The sequence below is a fragment of the Camellia sinensis genome, chromosome 2, assembly GCF_055761805.1.
Source record: "Camellia sinensis isolate YWXY chromosome 2, ASM5576180v1, whole genome shotgun sequence".
Classification (NCBI taxonomy): Eukaryota; Viridiplantae; Streptophyta; class Magnoliopsida; order Ericales; family Theaceae; genus Camellia; species Camellia sinensis.
Window position 1 is genome coordinate 62,053,665 of NC_138962.1, and position 13,401 is coordinate 62,067,065.

General features: G+C 35.6%; 1 long non-coding RNA gene across 1 annotated transcript; it reads left to right on the forward strand.

Moving 5' to 3' along the window:
* The first annotated feature begins 3,165 nt into the window (after positions 1-3,165).
* On the forward strand, positions 3,166-13,034 carry LOC114281584 (uncharacterized). The gene is made up of 3 exons (XR_014360326.1): positions 3,166-3,872; positions 12,877-12,931; positions 13,012-13,034. It is a non-coding gene; the product is annotated as an uncharacterized LOC114281584 (long non-coding RNA).
* Positions 13,035-13,401: the final 367 nt, after the last annotated feature.

The window sequence follows — 13,401 nt, forward strand, 5'->3', positions numbered from 1 at the left end:
ATTCACTGCATGATCCAGACTAATAGAATCCTAAGAAACAAAAGGTAACTAGATATCATATGGTTGCTGAGTGTGAAGTTCTTGAGTGTGAAGTTGGTGTTAAAATATTACCTGTCAACGAGAATATTTTGCATGATAACATCCAACATGGAATGCGCATATTCAAGATGGTCAAGAGAGTTCTTGCATAAATGACATAAAATTGTGAATTACATTAAACTAAAATCTATTGGGTTAACAATGGTGACATCAGTTCAGATGATGCAGATACAATAGAGCATTTAAGAAGTCAAAGACAATCAATGAAATATAATATAAATATTCCAATGTAAAGATAACAAAAAGAATTAATCAAAGTGACAAAAACAACCAAAAAATATCAAAGAGCAGAAAATTATTTGAAACTACTAGGCCAGCAACTACCTTGAGAAGAAGTGTATATCTTTCCCATTTTTATGGATTTGAATGCGGTCACCATCAAATTTGCACTCAACAACTACTTCCTTCCCATGAAGCTAGACAAAAAGGACAAAAGTATAATGGAATAGAATTAATTAATGGAGTTAGGACACACAAACTTGTAACAGATTTAAAACAGCAAAGAAAAAAAAATCCTAGGAAAGAACAAAATTCAGCCAACAAGAATATTCAATCTAAAATCCATCTTCTTATCAACCTCGTAGAATATGGTCTCCAGAACATCTTTTATTTTTTAGAAGCATTTTAAATGGAAATTTTTTCTTTAAACATATAAGAGTGTTATTAACATACCTGGTTAGAAAACACATAAAAAAAAACATTTTATAACTCATGATCTGAGTTCTGAATCATATCAGATTACATAAAAGCAAAATGCTGATATGACTATTGAAATCATATTGGATCATAGACCCAATTAGAAGAAATAACAATGCTTTAATAATAGAGAGTCAAGAGTCTTACTTGCCAAACTTCGATGTCTACATATTTTATTGGCTTCAACACATAAAGGATTTGGGATACTTTAATAGTAATGAGACACTGCATTAGCTTGGGATATGGATTTGGGATTGGTTCCCATTCCTCTCCTCCCAATTCTCTTTTTGTTCCCTATGTCAGTAAATCATTAGTCCGGTCTCAAGTCTAATTTTCCTTGAAAGATAATGATCCATTGATAACCGAGTTGCTTCAACATACCTTTTATTTTTAATTTCCACCTCATTAGCTTACATTCCTAAACAATTAGTGATAAGCATAACTTAAACCTCTACCCTGCATGAGGGATCCATATTGTTACAATATATATTTATCATTATTATCAAATGTATTATTTCTTATTTAAAAAATAAAATCAAAATTTATATATATAGAAAAGAAAAAAGAAATGCAAATATGTATGGATTGAATTCTAGTTGATTTGAAGACCCGATCAAATGAGAATCCATGCTTTCATGTCATTGTAGTGAAAATTTTAATTTTATTAAATGTGTGCACCGTGCACAAAATTATATATGTATGTATGCATGAATCAATAACACAACTTGTTCAGAGCAAGTCAAAAGGGTATTCAAAAAGGTAGTATTACCTGTTTGGGTTCTCCATTTTTGCCACCAATGGTCGTGGAAATAATGTGACCAGTGACTGTATCGTTTGAGTCGACAACTGGGGCGGAGATCTCCTGCAAGACATATCAAATGAAGATGTCACACAAACAATTCACAGATCATTTACCTATGACAAACAACTGGTATTTAGAAAATATACATAAGCTTGGACAAATCAGAAATTAGAAATCTGATAGATCAACAAATCACTGACGAAACGAGATAGTAGAATATGACCCACCAATCACATGAAGCAAATACCCTGATCAAGAACAATACTAATGGCATTCCACTGAGCAACTATACTAAACTAAACTAAACTAGAGAAATATTTAAAATGACAATGAGCAAATGAAAATCACAGAAATATAAAATCAAACCAAAATTACACAAAATCACTATGATCTAAAAGATAGTTCAGCTAAGATTCAGACCATATGTGAACAAAAAAAAAAAAAAAAAGAACCCAAATTAGTCCAAAATCAACATAGAAGGGAAACAGGACAAAAAGATTCCCAACTTCAAACCCTACCATCAAAGCAATCACCAGAAATGCAAGTGAAGGAGACAACCCAGCTCATGAAATAAACCCTAAGCAACCCTCAGTTTAGTTGCCCAGAAAACAGAACAAGAAGAAACAAAAACCCACATGGAAGAGAGAGAGAGAGAAGCATACACAAGACAGAGCATCAATGGAGCAGAGTTCATCTCAGCGATGAAGCCTTTGGATCTCGTGGCGGTGGCGGTGGATCTATGAAGATCGGCGGAAGAGGAGGTGGCGTGAAAAGAGGCGGTACTCACGATGACGATGGCGATGGCGGAGGAGGAGGAGGTGCTCCGGTTTCCGGCGAAGGCGAGGAAGAACGGCAGTGAGAGAGGGAGGGGAGAGGAGCAACGCTGAAAATAGAGAGAGAGAGAGAGAGGGGGGGAGAGGTGCTGATTATTTTAGGGTTTGGTTTGGTACAAAAAATATATATATATGTATCATCTTTGGCGACTAAAATATGATTTGGTTGCCAAAGATTAAAAATTAAATTTTTTATTTTCATTCGGCTACCAAACGATTTAGTAGCCAAAAGTAGGTCTACAGCGACTAAAAGGAATTTTGTCGCTAAAAATATATTTTTGGCTACTAAAATTTTGGTCGCCAAAGATTAAAAATTAAATTTTTTATTTTCATTCGGCTACCAAACAATTTAGTAGCCAAAAGTAGGTCTACAGCGACTAACAAGGAATTTTTTTGCTGAAAATATATTTTTGGCGACCAAAATTTTGGTCGCCAAAGATCAAAAATAAATTTTTTATTTGCATTCGGCTACCAAACAATTTAGTAGCTAAAGGTACCTCTACGGCTACTAAAATTTCTTTTAGTCGCCAATTGTAATATTTTTAGCTACTAAATTTTTTTTAGTCACCAATAATCAACACTCCCCTACTAAAAAAAATTAGTAGCTAAAAAGTTGACTTTTGCCGACTAATATTATTTTTGGTAGCCAATTCCGTAACTTTTGGCGACTAAATTGTTTTTGGTAGCCAAAAATGGTCGCCAAAAATATATTTTCTTGTAGTGGTTGGGTTGTGAGTCAAATTGTTCAACTGATCTGGATGAGCTGAGATAGAAAAAGATGAGAAAAAGCTAGAATGGAAAGAAAGTCGAATAGTTGCTAAATACTGATAAACTTTAGAAAACATAAGCCATTTTTTTCCTTATCTTAGAGGTCCCTGTGTTCAATTCGTCCAATCATATGGTCCATTTTTGTGTTAAAAAAACAACTGACCTGAGATTTAGGTTTTCTATTGTTGGATCAAAGGGTTGTTTTGATTTTAGAATGCTTTAGTTAATTAATCTTTTTCACCATAATTACTTTTTGCACATGTTGCATCTTTTCCATTCTTGTTTTCACACTATACACTTCCTTTAGTTGTACCAATGAATGGTGTTGGCTCAGAGTTTTATTTTGATTTTTTACATCATATTGGCTCATAATTGAGCCCTTGAGTGTTAGAAACACGCAACGGATTACTTGCTAAAGGTATGCTTACCAAAGGGCATTTGTGCTTTTATGTATCTGTTTTTGTGTTTACATATATTTATTTCCCTATCTTGGTGGTTTGTGTGTATTCGTGTGTGTTTGTGAATTCAAGTTTTGGACCTTTTTTTGACATATTATTTGAATTTCAGGAAATGACACCTGAAGCAGAGATTATTTCTACAAGATTCTCAAAAAGTGTCATTAAGTCGTGTGCAGCATTGTCCTATGTAGAAGCTCAAGCCAGGATGGATGATAGGTGCTATATCTAATTTTTCTTGTTATACCTTACCCCTTAATTAACTTAGTAAAAAACTTATGAGATAAAGATAGTGTTCAGCTTTATGTAGTCTCTACAGTATGATCATATTTACCACTAAATCTTTGGCCATCATTTTCTTACAACATGAATCAACTACCATTTTTCATTGGAGATGATTAAATTATCTCAATGCAGCTATAACACACAACATTTATTTTAAAGCTTTGCTTGTGACCATGGAAAAGTTAACAAGGCATAGTACAGAGTAGCAATACTTGATGTGTACTATGACATTCAAAGAATTTGATGTACCAATTATCTAGATTTAGAATACCCAGAGAAGGCCGAGGTTACTCATAATAAACAAGATATATTCAATTCTTACCAGGATTTTTGTTCTGACAAATTGTGTTCAGATTTTTCATGGTGGATTGATTGATTATTTGTTCATACTTCAGTGATGCATGTGTACAATGAATCTGAGTTTCAATATCTTGAGAAGATATATATATATATATATATATCAAGGCAGATGGAAGTCCAACCTAGTTGTGTAAATTTTCACATGAATTGGAGTGAGAGATGTCAAGGATTGAGGCCAACCCATACGCTGTATGGCCACCAGTATTATGAATGCATAGGTTGCTTGTGTCTACACGGTCATTGCATGAGTATGGAAACCCTTGCCACCCTTGTTAATTCAGGTGTACGCAAGTTTTATTGAACCTTTGACCTGACAAATGATTGTGTTAGGACAATCTTCACTGTATTTAAATTAATTAAATTCTGTTGTGTACTAAACAACAACCAGAATATAAAGAAATAAAGAAAAGGAGAGAATATGTTTGATTACAAAAAATCAAACTTGAAATAAAAATATATAAATAAAAAACAGATTTTATTTTGTTACAAAAACAAAATTAAAATCTGAATAAATAAACAAATAAAAACAACACTGAAAGTAAATTAAATAACTTACTTGATTTAATTTCTTCGAATTATTTTTCTGATCAAGTCCAGTGTTTGACACTGTGTCCTTAAGACAGATTCGTCCTCTCCACGGTGCTTTCAGAATTTGGACGTCTATCTCCCAGGATGAAATGATTTACCACAAACAATAGCAGCACTACTAATTGTTTGCCTTACGAACACACTAAGTGTTTACACTCTTTCTTTCGAAAATAAAATGCAGCAAGATGAAGAATAGAATTAACAGAGGTGAAATACGAAATTTCTGAATGGAAAACATCAAATGAGGGTGGTCCTATTTATAGATGTGAAGGTGGCTCTTGGTTTTGAATTAAACAGGTATGTGGCTCTTGATTTTGAATTGAACAGGTATCATACCTGTTGGGTTTTGAATTCAAACAGATTTGAATCAATTCAAACAGATAGTAAAACGGGAAGGGCCCTGTTTGGGTGTGCACTAATTCCAAAACAGTTTATTTCTGTTTGAAACCGTGAAGGGCCCTATTTGGATGAACAAAAAATCCAAACCAATTTAATTTGAATTATGGATTTTATTTTAATAAAAAATAAAATAAAATTCAAATGTTTTTGGCCCAAAAAGATTAGAAGCCACACACCACGCACCCGCGCCCAAGCCCAGGCCCAGCCCAGCCCGCCCGACCGGACGGGCGGCGGCGGCGGCGCGCGCGTGTGTGGTGATTTTTGGGTCCAATGGGTCTAGCCCATTTTGCCCATAACCTCTCCCTCTAAAACACTTGGGTACCCCTTGGGGCACACCCCAAGTATCTCACCCTAAGCCTTATAAACCCTTTCAAAACTTCCCACCAAATCAATTTGGGACAAGCCAATTTACAACCTTAAGGAATTTCCACCAAAACTCCATTTCCATGGAGCACACTTTGGCTTCAATTTCCCATTCACTCGGTAATGGTTTTGAGCAACCAAATATACCACGTGAATCACAACGCGGCATAGAACGCGTTACCACTTTGACCCGAGTAAATCGACACTCGGGGCCCACCTAAAAAATAGACCGAACTTAGGAAAAAATTCTGGTTTTATCCAGAATTTTATAACCATTTCCAACAATCCCCCACATGAATGGAATTTGATGACAACGGAAATGCAACAATATGCAGACTTTAACGAAAGAGTATAAGTCGAAAATATCTTGCATCAGGATAGGTAGTTTTCGGCTTTGAACCTTCCCTAGTGATAACCTATCGGACTTACTGGCTAACCAATGGACGCGATACCTTGAATTGTTCAGCCGTTTGTGTAAGCCAAGACAATAGATTTCACACAAAATATCTTCTAACACATCGTGGTTCTCACTGTTGTGTTCATTTTGGCCTTGAACGCACCTGGTTTTCATAAGTGTTTCTAGAGAATTTAGCCTCTTCATTCTCATAGAACCGGCCCCAGTTCAACACTCATATAGGTGATTCTTATTGTGAGTATCTCCTTATACTCATCTTGATTTTATGTCTTAATCAAGATATAAGTAATCATTAAAAGCAAAGCTTATCCTTATGCCCCTGCCAGACAACATATGTTGCAGATATCACTCTCACCATCGGAATGGGTAGGAATTTTAATCCCTTGGTGATTTCTGGCGAGCCATACATAACTTAGTTGTCCCTTTGAACTTAGTTCTTGGGATCTCCAGTCATATAAGTAGGGTTACCATTATGACGACTCTTATGTAATAGGCTTTAATCCCATCCCCTTCGATGAACTATACACTAGCTCTTTTGTCAAACCTTTTGTTAACGGATCCGCAATATTCTCTTTAGATTTTATATAATCTATTGAGATTATTCCATTTGACAACAATTGCCTTACGGTATTATGTCGACGACGTATATGTCGTGACTTACCGTTATACATGTGATTCTGTGCCCTGCCTATTGCAGATTGACTATCACAATGAATGCAAATAGCTGGCACAGGTTTTGGCCACATTGGAATGTCTTCTAAGAAGTGACGAAGCCATTCTACTTCTTCACCTGCTTTGTCTAAAGCAATGAACTCGGATTCCATTGTGGATCGTGCGATGCAAGTTTGTTTCGTGGACTTCCAAGAAACAGCAGCGCCTCCTAGAGTAAAGACATATCCACTAGTGGATTTTGAATCTTTAGTATCCGATATCCAATTGGCATCACAATAACCTTCAAGTACTGCTGGATATCGAGTAAAGTTCAAACCATGATCACGAGTAAATCTTAAATATCTAAGAACTCGAATGATCGCTTTCCAATGGTCTTCTCCAGGGTTACTAGTGTACCTGCTCAATTTACTGATAGCATAAGCTATATCAGGACGAGTACAATTCATTAGGTACATTAGGCTTCCAATGATTTGGGAGTATTTTAACTGAGACACTGCATCACCTTTATTTTTCGATAAATAAAGACTGATGTCTACAGGTGTTCTAGCTAAATTCAAATCATCCTTGATAAATTTATCAAGAATTTTCTCAATATAATGAGATTGAGATAATGCATATCCGTCAGATGTTTTAGTAATTTTCATTCCTAATATAACATCTGCGACCCCCATATCTTTCATATCAAATCTTTTGTTAAGCATCTGCTTAGTTGATTTGATCATGTTTTGACTGCTTCCAATGATAAGCATGTCATCCACATAAAGACAAACTATGACATATCATTGGTCAGTGTTTTTAACATAGACGCATTTGTCACATTCGTTTATCTTAAACCCATTAGTAAGCATTGCATGATCAAATTTTTCATGCCATTGCTTAGGTGCTTGTTTTAATCCATAATGGGATTTTACAAGTCGACAAACTTTCTTTTCTTGCCCTGATACTACAAACCCTTCGGGTTGTTCCATATAGATCTCTTCATTTAGATCACCGTTTAAGAAAGCTGTCTTAACATCCATTTGATGTATTTCTAAATTAAACAACGCTGCTATAGCAATAAGCATGCGAATGGATGTTATTCTTGTCACAGGGGAATATGTGTCAAAATAATCCAGACTTTCCTTTTGTCTGTAACCTTTAACAACAAGTCTTGCTTTATACTTGTCAATTGAACCATCTGCTTTCATTTTTCTCTTGAATATCCATTTATATCCAAGAGGTTTAGAACCTGGTGGAAGATCCACAAATTCCCAAGTATGATTCTGCATAATGGATTCAATTTCATTATTAACAGCCTCTTTCCACAAAGGTGCTTCAGGACCTGTCATTGCTGCCTTAAAGCTTTGAGGTTCATTTTCTAACAAGTATGTCAGAAAATCTGGACCAAAGGATTTTGATGTTCTTGCTCTCTTACTTCGTCTAGATTCATCATTAGTTAAATCCTGTTGGTCAAGACTATTACTAGTCTCTTGTGTTTGATTGTCATTAGTCTCTTGACTTTGTGTATAATCATAAGTTCTTTTCTGTGAACTTAATTCCTGTCCTTTCTTGTAAGGAAAGACATGTTCAAAAAACACAGCATTCATTGACTCTATAATAGTGTTCACATTTATATCAGGTATATCTGATTTATAAGTCAGAAACCGATATGCACTACTATTCTGAGCATAACCAATAAACACACAATCTACTGTTTTTGGTCCAATCTTAGTCTTTTTAGGAACAGGTACTTCAACTTTTGCCAAACACCCCCACACTTTTAAGTACATGTAGGAAGGTGGTCGACTTTTCCACAATTCATAAGGAATGCTTTTGGTTTTCTTGTGGGGTATTCTATTAAGAACATAATTAGCAGAATATTGCTTCCCCCCACAAGTTCTGTGGTAAACCTGAACTTAGTAACATGGCATTCATCATTTCTTTTAGGGTTCTATTCTTCCTTTCAGCAATTCCATTTTGCTGTGGAGAATAAGGGGCTGTAGTTTGGTGAATAATGCCATGTTGTGCACAAAATTCATTTAATGGTGCATCATATTCACCACCCCTATCACTTCTAACCATTTTAATGGTTTTACCAAGTTGATTTTCAACTTCTGTTTTGTAGAGTTTAAACATTTCTAAGGCTTCATCTTTACTTCTAAGTAAATAAACATAACAATATCTTGTGCAATCATCGATAAATGTTATGAAATACTTTTTGCCTCCTCTAGTTTGAATAAATTTTAAATCACATACATCAGTATGAATTAATTCTAGAGGTTCGGTTTTTCTTTCAACCGATTTAAATGGAGCCTTAGTTAGTTTTGCTTCTACACAAATTTCACATTTATGATTAGGATTAATTTCAAACTTTGGTATATGATCTAAACCAATTAATCTACGCAAAGCATCAAAATTCACATGTCCTAATCTACCATGCCATAAATTTGACTCAAGAATATAAACAAAAGATGTGTTATTCTTATTCATAGCAACTTTCGGTACAACTGTCATTACATTCAACTTAAAGAGACCATCACTCATGTATCCCTTACCAACATACATACCACTCTTTGTTAATACAAATTTATCAGACTCAAATACAAGCCTAAAACCATTTTTACTTAACAAAGACCCAAAAACTAAATTCTTCCGGATGTCAGGTACATGCAGTACGTTGTTGAGGGTCAGTTCTTTCCCTGATGTCATCTTCAAGATCACTTTCCCTTGTCCAGCCACAGTAGAAGTAGAAGAATTTCCCATGAAAAGTTGTTCACCATTTGCTGCCTCATTGTAGGTAGTGAACATCTTCTTGTCCGCACATATGTGACGAGTTGCTCTAGTGTCAACCCACCACTCTTTGGGATTTCCAACCAAGTTAGCCTCAGACACCACAGCAGAGAGGTTGATGTCATTCACTCCGTCAGAGATGTAATCCAATTCTGTTACATTGGCCTGATTGGTGGTCTTCTTACTTGTACTTCCATGATTCTTCTTAGGGCGGCGGCAGTCAGAAGCTCGATGTCCAGTTTTGCCACAGTTATAGCATTTTCCTTTGAACTTCTTGCTACTATCGCCTTGTTTAGGACCATCTCCAGTAAACTTTCTCTTTTTGTTATGTGGTTTATGAACTTGTTCAACCACATTTGCCTTGGACTCAATGGGATTTTTCCTATTCCTCTTTTCAGCCTTTCGGTTATCTTCTTCAATTCTTAATCTTACAATCAATTCATCCATAGTCATCTCTTTGCGTTTATGTTTTAAATAATTTTTGAAATCTTTCCAAGCCGGTGGTAACTTTTCCACTAAAGCAGCGACTTGGAATGACTCGCTAAGAGACATACCTTCTGAATGAATATCATGCAAAATTATTTGAAAACTTTGAACTTGAGATATTACCGTTTGGGAGTCTACCATAACAAAGTCCAGAAATTTACCGACGACAATTTCTTCGTGCCGGCATCTTCTGTCTTATATTTCTTCTCCAAAGAATCCCACAATTCTTTTGCTGTTTTCAGAGGACTGTATACATTATACAGCATATTGTCAAGGCCATTTAGGATGTAGTTTCTGCACAGGAAATCTGAATGTTTCCAAGCATCTACAGCGGCAACAACTTGCCGATCACTTTCACCCTCTTTAAGTGCTGGAGCCTCTTCATGGAGAAACCGGGCCAAATTAAGAGTTGTAAGATAGAACAGCATCTTCTGCTGCCATCTCTTAAACTCAGTACCGTTAAATTTTTCCGGTTTTTCTCCATGATTGATTGGTACATGAACATGGTTCTGGATAGGGACCGATGTAGGTGTAACAATAGGAGTACCACTGCCAGATGCAGTTTCAGTTGTAGTAGCCATAATCTCTGATTACAAAAATCAGAAAATATAAAAACACAAATTAATTTTCTAGTTACTAAAACCAGAAAATAATTATAACAACAAAATAATTTTATTTTCCTTGTTACTAAAACTAGAAAAATAAAATATCACAAGAATTTTCTGTAATACCAAATAATATTCTGAATTGTTAATGACACCAGTATCGTACTACTAGTTGTTGTCAAAGAAAAGAGACAGTATATTACTACTATCTGTCAAATAGCATAAATCACTATTTGTTTTTCCAACCAGAATATTAATTTGAAAACACAGAAAATTAAATACAATGAAGATACCCAAAAAAAAAAGTAGTCTGTCTTAAGATTGTTAGGACAATCTTCACTGTATTTAAATTAATTAAATTCTGTTGTGTACTAAACAACAACCAGAATATAAAGAAATAAAGAAAAGGAGAGAATATGTTTGATTACAAAAAATCAAACTTGAAATAAAAATATATAAATAATAAACAGATTTTATTTTGTTACAAAAACAAAATTAAAATCTGAATAAATAAACAAATAAAAACAACACTGAAAGTAAATTAAATAACTTACTTGATTTAATTTCTTCGAATTATTTTTCTGATCAAGTCCAGTGTTTGACACTGTGTCCTTAAGACAGATTCGTCCTCTCCACGGTGCTTTCAGAATTTGGACGTCTATCTCCCAGGATGAAATGATTTACCACAAACAATAGCAGCACTACTAATTGTTTGCCTTACGAACACACTAAGTGTTTACACTCTTTCTTTCGAAAATAAAATGCAGCAAGATGAAGAATAGAATTAACAGAGGTGAAATACGAAATTTCTGAATGGAAAACATCAAATGAGGGTGGTCCTATTTATAGATGTGAAGGTGGCTCTTGGTTTTGAATTAAACAGGTATGTGGCTCTTGGTTTTGAATTGAACAGGTATCATACCTGTTGGGTTTTGAATTCAAACAGATTTGAATCAATTCAAACAGATAGTAAAACGGGAAGGGCCCTGTTTGGGTGTGCACTAATTCCAAAACAGTTTATTTCTGTTTGAAACCGGGAAGGGCCCTGTTTGGATGAACAAAAAATCCAAACCAATTTAATTTGAATTATGGATTTTATTTTAATAAAAAATAAAATAAAATTCAAATGTTTTTGGCCCAAAAAGATTAGAAGCCACACACCACGCACCCGCGCCCAAGCCCAGCCCAGGCCGCCCGACCGGACGGACGGCGGCGGCGGCGCGCGCGTGTGTGGTGATTTTTGGGTCCAATGGGTCTAGCCCATTTTGCCCATAACCTCTCCCTCTAAAACACTTGGGTACCCCTTGGGGCACACCCCAAGTATCTCACCCTAAGCCTTATAAACCCTTTCAAAACTTCCCACCAAATCAATGTGGGACAAGCCAATTTACAACCTTAAGGAATTTCCACCAAAACTCCATTTCCATGGAGCACACTTTGGCTTCAATTTCCCATTCACTCGGTAATGGTTTTGAGCAACCAAATATACCACGTGAATCACAACGCGGCATAGAACGCGTTACCACTTTGACCCGAGTAAATCGACACTCGGGGCCCACCTAAAAAATAGACCGAACTTAGGAAAAAATTCTGGTTTTATCCAGAATTTTATAACCATTTCCAACAGATTGAACACCAAAGGAATTGTTCGAAAAGTCATGCTTTTGATTGTTATTTAATTGACTAAATGATAAAGCTGGTAAGTCAGTCAAATTGCATCATATTACTAGTTTCTATGTTGTGGTGCCTTGAGAATGTTACAGTGGTGCTTAGTAATATTGTAAACAAAAGATAAAAACAGTCACCCCCCGAGTATATGCTTCAACAGGAATCACACAAAGGTAGATTAGAAACCTCTGGTAAAATGCCTGCTCGTAACCCAGCATATAAAGTATATTACATAGTCTGTTTTAGGGATTGGCGACTTACCCATTCAGTGACTTTGGCGCTGGACATTCCCCAAATGGGTACTATTGGTTGAGGTGAATTCAATAATAGACGCCTGTTGGCATTCCAGCCTTCCTTCTCCTTTCAGAGCCTATCCGAAAGAGAATCCAATACTTCTTGGTCGTGAATATCTGAACTGGTTCAATCTTGATTAAGAAAGATAATGGCCATTTGACCTTTTGATATCCAGTTACCTGTGTAAGTTTATACATTTAGACTCTCTTTGGGTCTGTTCTTGCCTCTAAGGTTATCTGCATTTATTTATTTATTGTATTTGAAGCTTCCTGCCTACCAGTTTCCGTATTGATGACTTTTTTCTACATGTATATTTTAGCCGCTTGATGGATCCGCTAACTACAGATTTGAGAAATATGAATGTTTTAGCAAAGGTATTCATACTCAGGTTGATACTTATTGTCATTTATTCATTTGAGTATTAGCTAAATGTGAATGGACTCTGTTTTTGCAGGTAATGAGGCAGAGGCGTATTGAGGAGCATTGACTCTTGCGTCCGCTGAAGTGAAATTTCAGATTGATACTCAAACTCATGACCCTCTGGATATTGGTATGTTGACTTGACCTTTTTAAACGAAGAAAGTTGATTTAGTCTAGCTGTTAAGAGGTAGCCAATACCATTTGCAGGATTAATCCATGAATGAGACTTGGAGCCATTGTTGTGATTAAATATATTGTTGTTTGTTCGTTGTTATCCTTCCTTTGCACACTTTAGAATTCCTTCAGGACTCCAAGGCCCAAATCATCCTATATAAACTGGTGTTTAGTGTTGTAATATCCATTTATAAACTGGTGTCTAGTGTCCTAGTGAAATCAGCCACCAAATTTTCATTAAGGTGCTGAA